This window comes from Humulus lupulus, chromosome 8 (genome assembly GCF_963169125.1).
Source record: "Humulus lupulus chromosome 8, drHumLupu1.1, whole genome shotgun sequence".
NCBI lineage: Eukaryota > Viridiplantae > Streptophyta > Magnoliopsida > Rosales > Cannabaceae > Humulus > Humulus lupulus.
In genome coordinates, this window is record NC_084800.1 from 182,612,234 (window position 1) to 182,623,711 (window position 11,478).

Here is an 11,478-nt window from a genome sequence, read left to right on the forward strand (position 1 = left end):
AGCTAAGGAGGTCTAGGAGTTGAATCAAAGTCGAAATTGCATCAACGGTATGAATTCTAAGCCTTTAACTTGATGTTTGACTGAATTTCTGGGTTTAGGGTTCATCTATGGTGAATCTTGAGATTTGGGATGCATGAGCTTGGGTTTTGAGATTTGGGGATGCTTGGGATGAGTGGAGAGTGTTTATAAGCTTGATTTTGAGTTTGGTAAAGATTTGGGGAAGTTTGGGTTGAGATTGGCTCAAAGAAATCGCAGAAAAAGAAAATGAGGGTTGTCTGCCTGCAACTAGCGCTACAGCGCTAGTCTTTGGGCGCTGTAGTGCTAGGCCCTGTTTCTGGGGTGTTGCTGTTCTGCTTGTAGCGCTATAGCGCCCTCTTTTGAGCGCTGTAGCGCTACCTTGTTCCCAGAAAGGGGTTTTTGGGTTATTTTTAAGGGATTTCGACCTAGGGTTCGGGGTTTGATTCCACCATCTTGTTTTGTGGATCTAGGACTTCCCGAGGGGCTCGGGATTGGTCCCGAGGCTAGGTTTTCGGACTTGAGGTTCGGTGATGACTTTGACCTATGGCTGTGTTTAGGTGTGCGCTAGGGCTCGAGTGGGATCGTGCTCAAGGAGTCAAGTGATGAAAGCTATCAATTGGACAGGTAAGAAAACTATAGCACCCGTAGGACAGGGCATGGGCCCATCGTGTGATTGCAGGGCACGGCCCTATATTGCATTGCATGTTAGGGTGTAGAATTAATTGAATTGATATATGTTTGAATGTTATTTGAATTATACTATTTGTGATTATAGTAGAACGAAACGGCAAGGAGCCGAGAACGGCGATGGAGCTGAGAACGGCATGGGGCCGGAAGTAACACTTACCACGTGAAGCGCTTGTAATCAGGGTGGGACCCCAATGGATACATGTGAAATCCTTACGGTGAGGACCGAGACCCCAGGCTTAGGTAATGCCTCTGGGAAGGCATGGCCGTGTTTGTTTAGTTTGATGGAATACTTGTTAACCTGTGGATAATCTGATATGTTGACTATATAATTCGCATATGTTATATACTGTATGAGTTTTCTTGCTGGGCTTCGGCTCACGGGTGCTCTGTGTTGCAGGTAAGGGCAAAGATTGAGTCAACCAGCCATGAGTACGGAGAGCGTGAAGCGACGCGTACATGTTTGGCCTGCCCGACTGCTTTGGTTGGGGGTTTAGTCAAGAAATGGCTGTAAAAATCTGTGATTTAATAATTAATCAATTGTAAACTTATTTTAAGTTGTAAATAGTTTTCAAACCTTATTTTGGGATCCCAAATGTTAAATACTAGAAGTTTTCAACGAAACAACACATTTTTAAAGATTACAGCCTTAACTTTTGCTTAGTCACAATTTTGTTTTAAAAACCTTGGTTAGCGAGTTCTTTGCACAAAGCTTCTTTTAAAACTCACTTAGTAACGGCTCTAAGGTAGTAGGGCGTTACAGGGGTTCTGAGGCTGATATCAGTATGAGCTCGAAGCTACATGATCTCGGGAAAATGCTATAGCTCGAAAGTCATTAAGAGACCTGGGTGAACATGGCATTGACAATATAAGTTGATAACTTTGAATATCTTAGTGAATCATCTAAGAGAGACGCAGTTTGCATTCATTGCTGTAAATCCCCTATAATCAAGGGATATTTATTATTCAGTTATACACTCCCTGATCTTCAGGAGACGTTTCCTTGTATATAGGATTACAGGTTTTTAATGCCAATAAATTTATTTACATATACAGAATAACTTCCCGAAATGTGTGGGATAGTATTCAGAAATCTTCTCTATAAATAGAGAAGTCATGCACCATTGTAAAGGACCGAATTTTTGTGATATTGAGAGAAAACTCTGGAGAATTCATTCTTGAGGAATTTCCAGAGATCATCTTAAAGTTCTAATAACAAAGACTCGTGGACTAGGCAGAGTTAACTGTTGAACCACGTAAAAAATCCCATTTGTTTTATTGTATTTTTCTGGCCATAACTATATATTGTTTTCGTGCTCTTGTTTCACTGTTGACGAAAAGCGGAGTCAACACTAATGATTTTGGGGATCCCGTGCAAAGAACATGCTTTTAACTTAATGAAAACACTTATGAGTTGACCAAAAATTTTAATGCCTAAACCTTTAGTGGATTAATCGCACGTTTAGTCCAAATGACTTGTTTAGAAAGTCCAGCACTAGTTTTAAACACACTTGGTGACGGACCCTAATTAGCAGGGCATTACACTTTTGAACCAGAAGGGGAGGTACCCTTTTTATTTGTGGGGACAGTCAGTGGACCGCGGGCGTAATGCCCCGAAATCCCTAATGCAGTTTAATGGCTGGATTAGTAGGTCGGGAGGGCCATAATTGTTTAATTATGCCATTAAATGATTATATGCATGTTTATGTGAATTATATTATAATATGATATTAAATGCATGCAGGTGGGTCCATATTTCATTTTAGGGGTCTTTTGGTAAATTGGCCCGTTGAGGTCATAATTGTATATTTGTATGCATGTCAACGGCATATTGTTTAGACCACATTATAATGTGGATTTGTTCGGGCTATTCGGCATGAGACAATCTTTGAATATTAATTAGCGATTTAGTCATAACAAGTTTAAGCTCGGGGTGAGTCTCGGGGTGATTTTAATGATTAGAGTGTTGCCGGGAACTAAATGGTGTTTGAGAATATTGAGAATAGTGGGAATCGGAAAGCGTTAATTATGATTAACGAAATAGGGGGAAAATGTCAATTTTTCCCTTGGGAGCCTTTAGAAATGTTTATTTGACCTAGGGTATTTTGTTCTTTTCACCCCTAGGATAGTATTAGGCCATTGAAGGTTGTAGAAGGAAGAGAAAACAGAGCATAGAGCAAAGCCTTCTCCCGTACCTATTTTTCCTCATTTTCTCTTTGGATTTTTTAGCCTAACTTGAGGATTCAAGCTTGGGAAGTCTTGAGAGCTTGGGAGTGTGTTCCACCATTGAAGAGCATCATAATCTGAACTTGAGGTAAGTTTCTAGCCATTAAAATTCCTGGTTTGCTCTGTTTTAGCTTTGGTTTTCAGTTGAGATTTCTAGGTTGGATGATTGTTTTGTTGGGAGTTTTTGGCTAGGGTTCTTGTGGTTGTGAGGCTTAGGGAATGTGGGGATGGTTTTTGGGTTCATTTGGCACCAAAAATGAGGTTTGGAAGTATTGGAATCGAGTTGGAATTGAAGGAGTCAAAAGAAGAGTTTTCAGGGGAGGATCTGGTTGTGTGTAGCGCTACAGCGCCCACCAGGGGGCGCTATAGCGCTACCCAGTGCTCTGTTAGGTGGTTTGTGATTCTGAGAATAGCACTGGGACGCTAGTGAGCAGCGTTGTAGCGCTACTCTGTTCCTTCATAATCCTGTTTTGAGTGTTTTTAAGGGTTTTTGGCTCGGGGTTTCAATCCTTAAGGCCCGGGATCGAATCTACTCAACGTGTGGGTACGTTTCGAGGTCCCGAGAGTGGGGTTTAGGTCAAGACCCTTTCATTGTTGATTTTCATTAATAGAGGTTATAATTGGTTATGATTCAGTAACCGCTAAGGAATCAACAGGTCGATCATTCTCAGGAGTCGTTCTTGTTCTATTTCTCGCTCGAACCAGAGGTAAGAAAACTGCACCCTGTGTAAATGACATGCATGATTGTTGTTGAGGCATGTTGGTTGATAAATGTTGACATTGATTTCATATTAAATGCTTAGCAGAGCTTGCTTACTTAAGTATGGCACTGATTAGTCAGGGACGACAATGGTCGCATATTACTGACTTGAGAGTTAGAAATGGCATAAGCGTCCTGAACGCAAGGCCGATAAAAGATTAGATATAATCGATATCAGCGTTGAATGACTCTAGGAGCATTAATACTGGACCGACCCTAAGGTCGATGAAACTTATAAGCGCTTGTCTAGTCTATGACTAGTTACTCAGAGCCAGGGCCAAAGGCCTAAGTTACTCACATGGATAGGGAGCGGAATCCCATGGTTATGACTCTATGGTCATGAGATAGGTTATGTTGGTGACTAGTTCATTAAGCACCTATCCTATTTAAGCTAGTGAAAAGTTCACTTATTTGTAAAGCCCTGGTGACCCTATTGTCACATGGCTAGAGGGAATGGAACCCACCTTAGTGACTTTTGCGACTATCACTCATCTATTTTGGACTGAAAGTCCTGAATGATGATTATGATCATTGTTGATACTATATTCATGATATATTGTGTTTTCTTGCTGGGCTTTGGCTCATGGGTGCTATGTGGTGCAGGTAAAGGGAAAGAAAAGCTAACCCAGCCTTGAGTGGAGAGCTCAGGTGATGTTGTGTACATATGCGGCCGCTTGACCACCGCAGCCAAGGAGTTCTCAGAGGAACTAGGAGGTTTACCTATTTTTGCCGCTTAGGTCGCCGAGTTTGAAATTTAAATAGTAATGACCATTTTGAGTTGTAAATAACTTGTAAATGTTTTGATGGGCCCATGAATAGTTTTATGTTTTAAATAAAATATATAATTTCCTCTTTATTGGTTTTCCACCTTAGCCTATTAATAATACCTAGAAGCACGTTTTTAACCAAAGGACTCGGGTAGCGAGTCAAATTTCCGGTTCACCGTAACTGTTCTGGGGTAACCCGGGCGTTGCAACTTGGTATCAGAGCGTGCCAAGGTTAGGGTTCCTGTAGACTGGCTGGGCATGTACACACATCACTAAAGTCAAGCTCGACTCATGGTTTGGTAACTATTTATGTAGTTATATTTATAACTGCTTAAATATAGTATAAATGTTTTACCTGTATGCATGAGACACCATGTTAAACCTGTGCCTTGATTAATACATTCTCAGCAACCGTGTGCTAAATAGTACTGAAATTGCTAGAACATACTTATTAGTATTGTTGATTGTGAATTATTATGTGATACATGCTAAGTGCTAAATGCTATAACCATGTATCCAATTGTATATTTGTATGACTGTGGAATATGATAACTATCTATTTGTTCTTAGATCGTAAGGCGGCAAGAGGTTTAGTTATTACTACCTGACTGGCCGTATTGATCATTATTTCAGCAAGGTATCAGTGATAAGAATGAATCCAGGGCAAACAGATATGTCAGGTGGCCAGAGTGATCAAGGCCAGAATAATAACAATCAGGGTCAAGAAAATGACCAAGGACAGATTCCACAGCCAGCTCCTGTAAACTGGCAGCAAATGATTAGTGATCTGCAAGCTATAGTGTTGAGACAGGGAGAGGAACTTCGTCTCCTGAGACAACAGCAAGCACCTGCAGTGGCCAGTGTATTAGAGGCACCCCCTGTGTCGGTGTTAGCAGCTAGGCAGCTGCCTGAGGTTGGAAATAAATGGGAGCCTCTTTATGAAAGGTTCAGGAAGCAACAACCTTCAGTTTTTTAGGGCAGTGCAGATCCTGCCAAGGCAGAGCCAGTGTCTAGAGCACCGTACAAAATGGCCCCAGCTGAGCTAAAAGAATTAAAAGTACAGTTGCAAGAGCTATTAGATTTGGGTTTCATCAGACCTAGTTTCTCACCTTGGGGTGCGCCAGTTCTGTTTGTGAAAAAGAAGGACTGAGGATGTGCATTGATTATAGAGAACTGAATAAGTTGACAATCAAGAACAAGTATCCTTTACCAAGAATAGATGATATGTTCGATCAGTTGCAAGGTAAGAAGGTATTCTCAAAGATTGACCTTCGTTTTGGTTATCATTAGTTGAGGGTCAAGGAGGGAGACATACCGAAGACTGCTTTTCATACCAGGTATGGGCATTATGAGTTCTTAGTTATGTCATTTGGATTGACTAATGCCCCTGTTGCTTTTATAGATCTGATGAACAGAGTGTTCAAGGATTATCTGGACCAGTTTGTGATCTTCTTCATCGGTGATATTCTGGTATATTCTCAGTCTGAGTTAGAGCATGAGTAGCATTTAAGGTTGGTTCTACAGAGACTGAGGGAACACAGGTTTTTTGCAAAGTTCAAGAAATGTGAGTTCTGGTTATCTCAGGTATCCTTTCTTGGGCACATTGTCTGTAAGAAGGGGATTAAGGTAGATCCAGCAAAGATTGAGGCAGTCAGAGATTGGCCAAGGCCGAAGAATGCGTATGAGGTTAGAAGTTTCCTTGGATTGGCAAGTTATATAGGCATTTCGTGGAAGGATTCTAAAAGATAGCTACTGCATTGACTGAATTGACACGTAAGAGTCAGAAATTTGTGTGGTCAGATAAATGTGAGAACAGCTTCCAGGAACTGAAGCAGAGATTGATTACAACTCTGATTCTGAAGTCTCCCGGTAGATCAGGAGAAGTTTGTGATTTATTGTGATGATTCTCATCAGGGTTTGGGCTGTGTTCTGATGCAGTCAGCGAAGGTAATTGCTTATGCCTCTCGTCAGTTGAAGGAGTATGACAAGAGATATCCCACTCATGATTTGGAGTTGACGGCTGTGGTCTTTGCTTTAAAGATATGGAGGCATTATCTTTATGGAGAGAAGTGTGAAATCTATACAGACCACAAGAGCCTGAAATACTTCTTCACCCAGAAAGATTTGAATATGAGAGAAAGGCGTTGGCTGGAGTTAGTAAGAGATTATGATTGTGAGATTTTGTATCATCCAGGAAAGGCCAACGTGGTAACTGATGCTTTAAGTCAGAAGGGTCTGGGACAAATTTATGGTATGAGGCTGATAGCCAGAGAGTTTGTTGATGACATGACCAGAGCTAGTATAGAATTGCTGGTGGGCCAGTTGGCCAATATTTCACTGCAGTCTACACTGTTGGAGAGAATCAAGGAGGGTCAGTTGAGTGATCCACAGCTGATCAAGATCAGAGAGGATGTTTTGACTGGAGCATCCAGAGATTATACAATGTCTGAGTTAGGCTTGTTGAGATACAAAGGGCGGATATGTGTTCCATTAGACACTACTTGAGGCGAGAGATTCTGGATGAATCTCATACTACACCTTACTCTTTGCATCCAGACACCACGAAGATGTATCAGGATGTGAGATCGTTGTATTGGTGGCCGAGGATGAAGAGAGATGTAGTAGAGTATGTGGCTAAGTGCTTGACATGTCAACAGGTCAAGGCTAAGCATCAGAGGCCGGCAGGGTTATTGCAGCCTCTGGATATCCCTGAGTGGAAGTGGGAGGACATCATGATGAATTTCATGGTGGGCTTACCTAGGACTGTTGGTCACCATGATTCTATATGGGTGATAGTGGATCACTACACCAAGTCATCTCCATTCTTGCCAGTGAGGACTACTTATACAGTTGACCAATATGTAGATCTCTATGTGAGAGAGATCGTGCACCTTCATGGAGTGCCAAGGTCGATCGTGTCAGATCGGGACTCAATTTTACTTCCAAGTTCTGGGGGAGTTTATAGAAGGCCATGGGGACACAACTGAAGTTCAGTACTGCTTATCATCCTCAGACAGATGGGCAATCTGAGAGGACGATCCAGATATTGGAAGACATGCTGCGAGCATGTGTGCTGGACTTTGGTGGATCTTGGAGTAAGTACTTACCTTTGATAGAGTTTTCCTACAACAACAGTTATCAGTCTACCATTGGAGTTGCACCTTATGAGATGTTGTATGGTAGGAAGTGCAGATCTCCCATTCATTGGGATGAGACAGGTGAAAGGAGATACTTGGATCCTGAGGTAGTTTAGAGGACTAGTGAGGCCATTGAGAAGATTAGAGCTCGAATGCTCACTTCTCAGAGTAGGCAGAAAAGTTATGCAAATCCCAAGCGCAGGAACGTGGAGTTCCAAGTGGGGGACTATGTCTTCCTTAGAGTCTCGCCATGGAAAGGAGTGAGAAGGTTTGGGAAAAAAGGCAAGCTAAGCCCTAGATTTGTAGGTCCATTTGAGATCCTGGAGAGGGTTGGTCAAGTGGCTTACAGATTAGCCTTGCCACCGGCGTTGTCAGCCGTGCATGACGTGTTTCATGTTTCAGCTCTGGAGCTTGAGGCTGATCTTTCCTTTGAGGAGCAGCCAGTTCAGATACTTGACAGAAAGGATAAGGTCCTCAGGAATAAGACGATACCTTTGGTTAAGGTATTGTGGAGGAACAACAAGATCGAGGAAGCGACCTGGAAGCTGGAGTCAGATATGTAGAGTCAGTATCCCGAGTTGTTCAGGTAAATTTCGAGGACGAAATTTCTATAAGGAGGGGATAGTTGTAATGCCCTGAAATCCCTAATGCATTTTAATGGCTGGATTAGTAGGTCGGGAGGGCCATAATTGTTTAATTATGCCATTAAAGGATTATACATGTTTATGTGAATTATATTATAATATGATGTTAAATGCATGCAGGTGGGTCCACATTTCATTTCAGGGGTGTTTTGGTAAATTGGCCCGTTGAGTGCATAATTGTATATTTGTATGCATGTCGGTGACATATTGTTGAGACCACATTATAATGTGGATTTGTTCGGGCTATTCGGCATGAGACGATCTTTAAATATTAATTAGCAGTTTAGTCATAACAGGTTTAAGCTCGGGGTGAGTCTCGGGGTGATTTTAATGATTAGAGTGTTTCCTGGAACTAAAGGGTAACGGGATATGAATTCTTAATGTTTGAGAATATTGATAATAGCGAGAATTGGAAAGCGTTAATTATGTTTAACGAAATAGGTGGAAAATGTCGATTTTTCCTTTGGGGGCCTTTAGAAATGTTTATTTAACCTAGGGTATTTTGTTCTTTTCACCCCTAGGATAGTATTAAGCCATTGAAGGTTGTAGAAGGAAGAGAAAATAGAACATAGAGGAAAGCCTTCTCTCATACCTGTTTTTCCTCATTTTCCCTTTGGATTTTTTAGCCTAAGTTGAGGATTCAAGCTTGGGAAGTCTTGAGAGCTTGGGAGTGTGTTCCACCATTGAAGAGAATCATAATCTGAGCTTGAGGTAAGTTTCTAGCCATTAAAATTCTTGGTTTGCTATGTTTTAGCTTTGGTTTTCAGTTGAGATTTCTAGGTTGGATGATTGTTTTGTTGGGAGTTTTTGGCTAGGGTTCTTGTGGTTGTGAGGCTTAGGGCATGTGGGGATGGTTTTTGGGTTCATTTGGCACCAAAAATGAGGTTTGGAAGTATTGGAATTGAAGGAGTCGAAGGAAGAGGTTTCAGGGGAGGATCTGGCTGTGTGTAGCGCTACATCGCCCACCAGGGGGCGCTATAGCGCTACCCAGTGCTCTGTTAGGTGGTTTGGGATTCTGAGAATAGTGCTAGGGCACTAGTGAGCAGTGCTGTAGCGCTACTCTATTCTTTCAGAATCCAGTTTTGAGTGTTTTTAAGGGTTTTTGGCTCGGGGTTTCAATCCTTAAGGCCCGGGATCGAATCTACTCACCGTGTGGGTACGTTTCGAGGTCCCGAGAGTGGGGTTAAAGTCAAGACCCTTTCATTGTTGATTTTCATTAATGGAGGTTATAATTGGTTATGATTAGGTAGCTGCTAAGGAATTACAAGGTTGATCATTCTCAGGAGTCGTTCTTGTTCTATTTCTCGCTCGAACCAGAGGTAAGAATACTGCACCATGTGTATATGACATGCATGATTGTTGTTGAGGCATGTTGGTTGATAAATGTGGACATTGATTGCATATTAAATGCATAGAAGAGCTTTCTTACTTGAGTATGGCACTGATTAGTTAGGGACGACACTGGTCGCATATTACTGACTTGAGAGTCAGAAACAGCACAAGCGTCCTGAACGCAAGGCCGATAAAAGATTAGATCTAATCGATATCAGCGTTGAATGACTCTAGGAGCATTAATGCAAGGACGATGAAACTTATAAGCGCTTGTCTAGTCTATGACTAGTTACTCAGAGCCAAGGCCAAAGGCCTAGGTGACAGCTTGTCACATGGCTAGGGAGCGGAATCCCATGGTTATGACTATATGGTCATGAGATAGGTTATGTTGGTGACTAGTTCATCAAGCACCTATCATGTTTAAGCTATTGAAAAGTTCACTTATTTGTAAAGCCCCGGTGACCCTATCGTCACATGGCTAGAGGGAACGGAACCCACCTTAGTGACTTTTGCGACTGTCACTCATCTGTTTTGGACTGAAAGTCCTGAATGATGATTATAATCATTATTGATACTATATTCATGATATATTGTTTTTTCTTGCTGGGCTTTGGCTCATGGGTGCTATGTGGTGCAGGTAAAGGGAAAAAAAAGCTCACCCAACCTCGAGTGGAGAGCTTAGGTGATGCTGTGTACATATGCGGCCGCTTGGCCACCACGACCAAGGAGTTCTTAGAGGAACTAGGGGGATTACCCTATTTTTGCCGCTTAGGTCGGTGGGTTGTAAATTTAAACAGTAATGACCATTTTGAGTTGTGTAAATGTGGAAATATTTCCTTGTGAATTCTATTCACGAGTGAAGCTCTATACCACGAGACATCCTAAAAAGGCGTTACGTGATGGTAGGAGAGTTGGGCTAAGAGGGCCACCCTTGCTGGGCGAGGGCCTTCGGCCGCTTGACAATCCAAACGTCACCCCCACCATGCGAGGGACCCCGACTGGTCACCCGCGTGCGCCCCGTTCCATCAGGCATCAAGTCCCGCTTGCACTCGGGAGAAGAAGGTCAGCCTCGCTACGCGAGGCACCCTCGCTATGCGAGGGTGGGGGTTCGTCGTGGCATCCGTGCCCCTAGCCTCGCGACGCTGCACCCGGGAGGAGGAAAGGCAGCCTCGCTGTGCGAGGGTGCTACCTTGTTGCGACGTCCGAGCCATGCCTATACTTGAGGGAAAAGGGCCAGCCTCGCTACGCGAGGTACCCTCGCGATGCGAGGGTGTGGCCTTGCCACGGCGCTCATGCTGCGAGCCTCATGTCTATGCGATCCGCATAAGCCGGCCCTGACCCCTGGCGCCTTGACTTCTCAGGACATGCATAGGTTGAAGCTTCCTTGACATAGGCACGGGATCACTTGGAGAAACCTTGTTGATATGCCAAACGAACATGGAGCATTGAACGGGGATTGGTGAGGATGACCGAGTACGAAATACGTGCGCTGACACGGGGCGTACGGTTGTGGAGAGAACAGAGGCACGACCCTATGATCTGCGTCTGAGGAGTAGTGGCGGTACGGACCTGTACGAAGAGTAGTGGTACCACTTGGACACCCCCGACCATACGCCAGAGCTGACAGTACTTTGTCCTGGGCCACGACTTTGACACCATCAGGGTAGACACCACTACGCCCTGAGCCACTACACTATCAGAGTACCTGTGTACGTCCCTGTGGTCTGGGACTTGTTTGTATCCTGGGCCAATAGAGCCCCCCCTATAAATAGGTTCCAACCCCTCAGGCTAAGGGGTTGGAAAACTGAATGTAAAAACGAGACTTAAGAAATATATGTTTCTGGTTTTCATGGTTGCCTGAGTTTTCTTCGGTTGATTAGAGTCCTTTCTATCTGATTCAAAGTTTT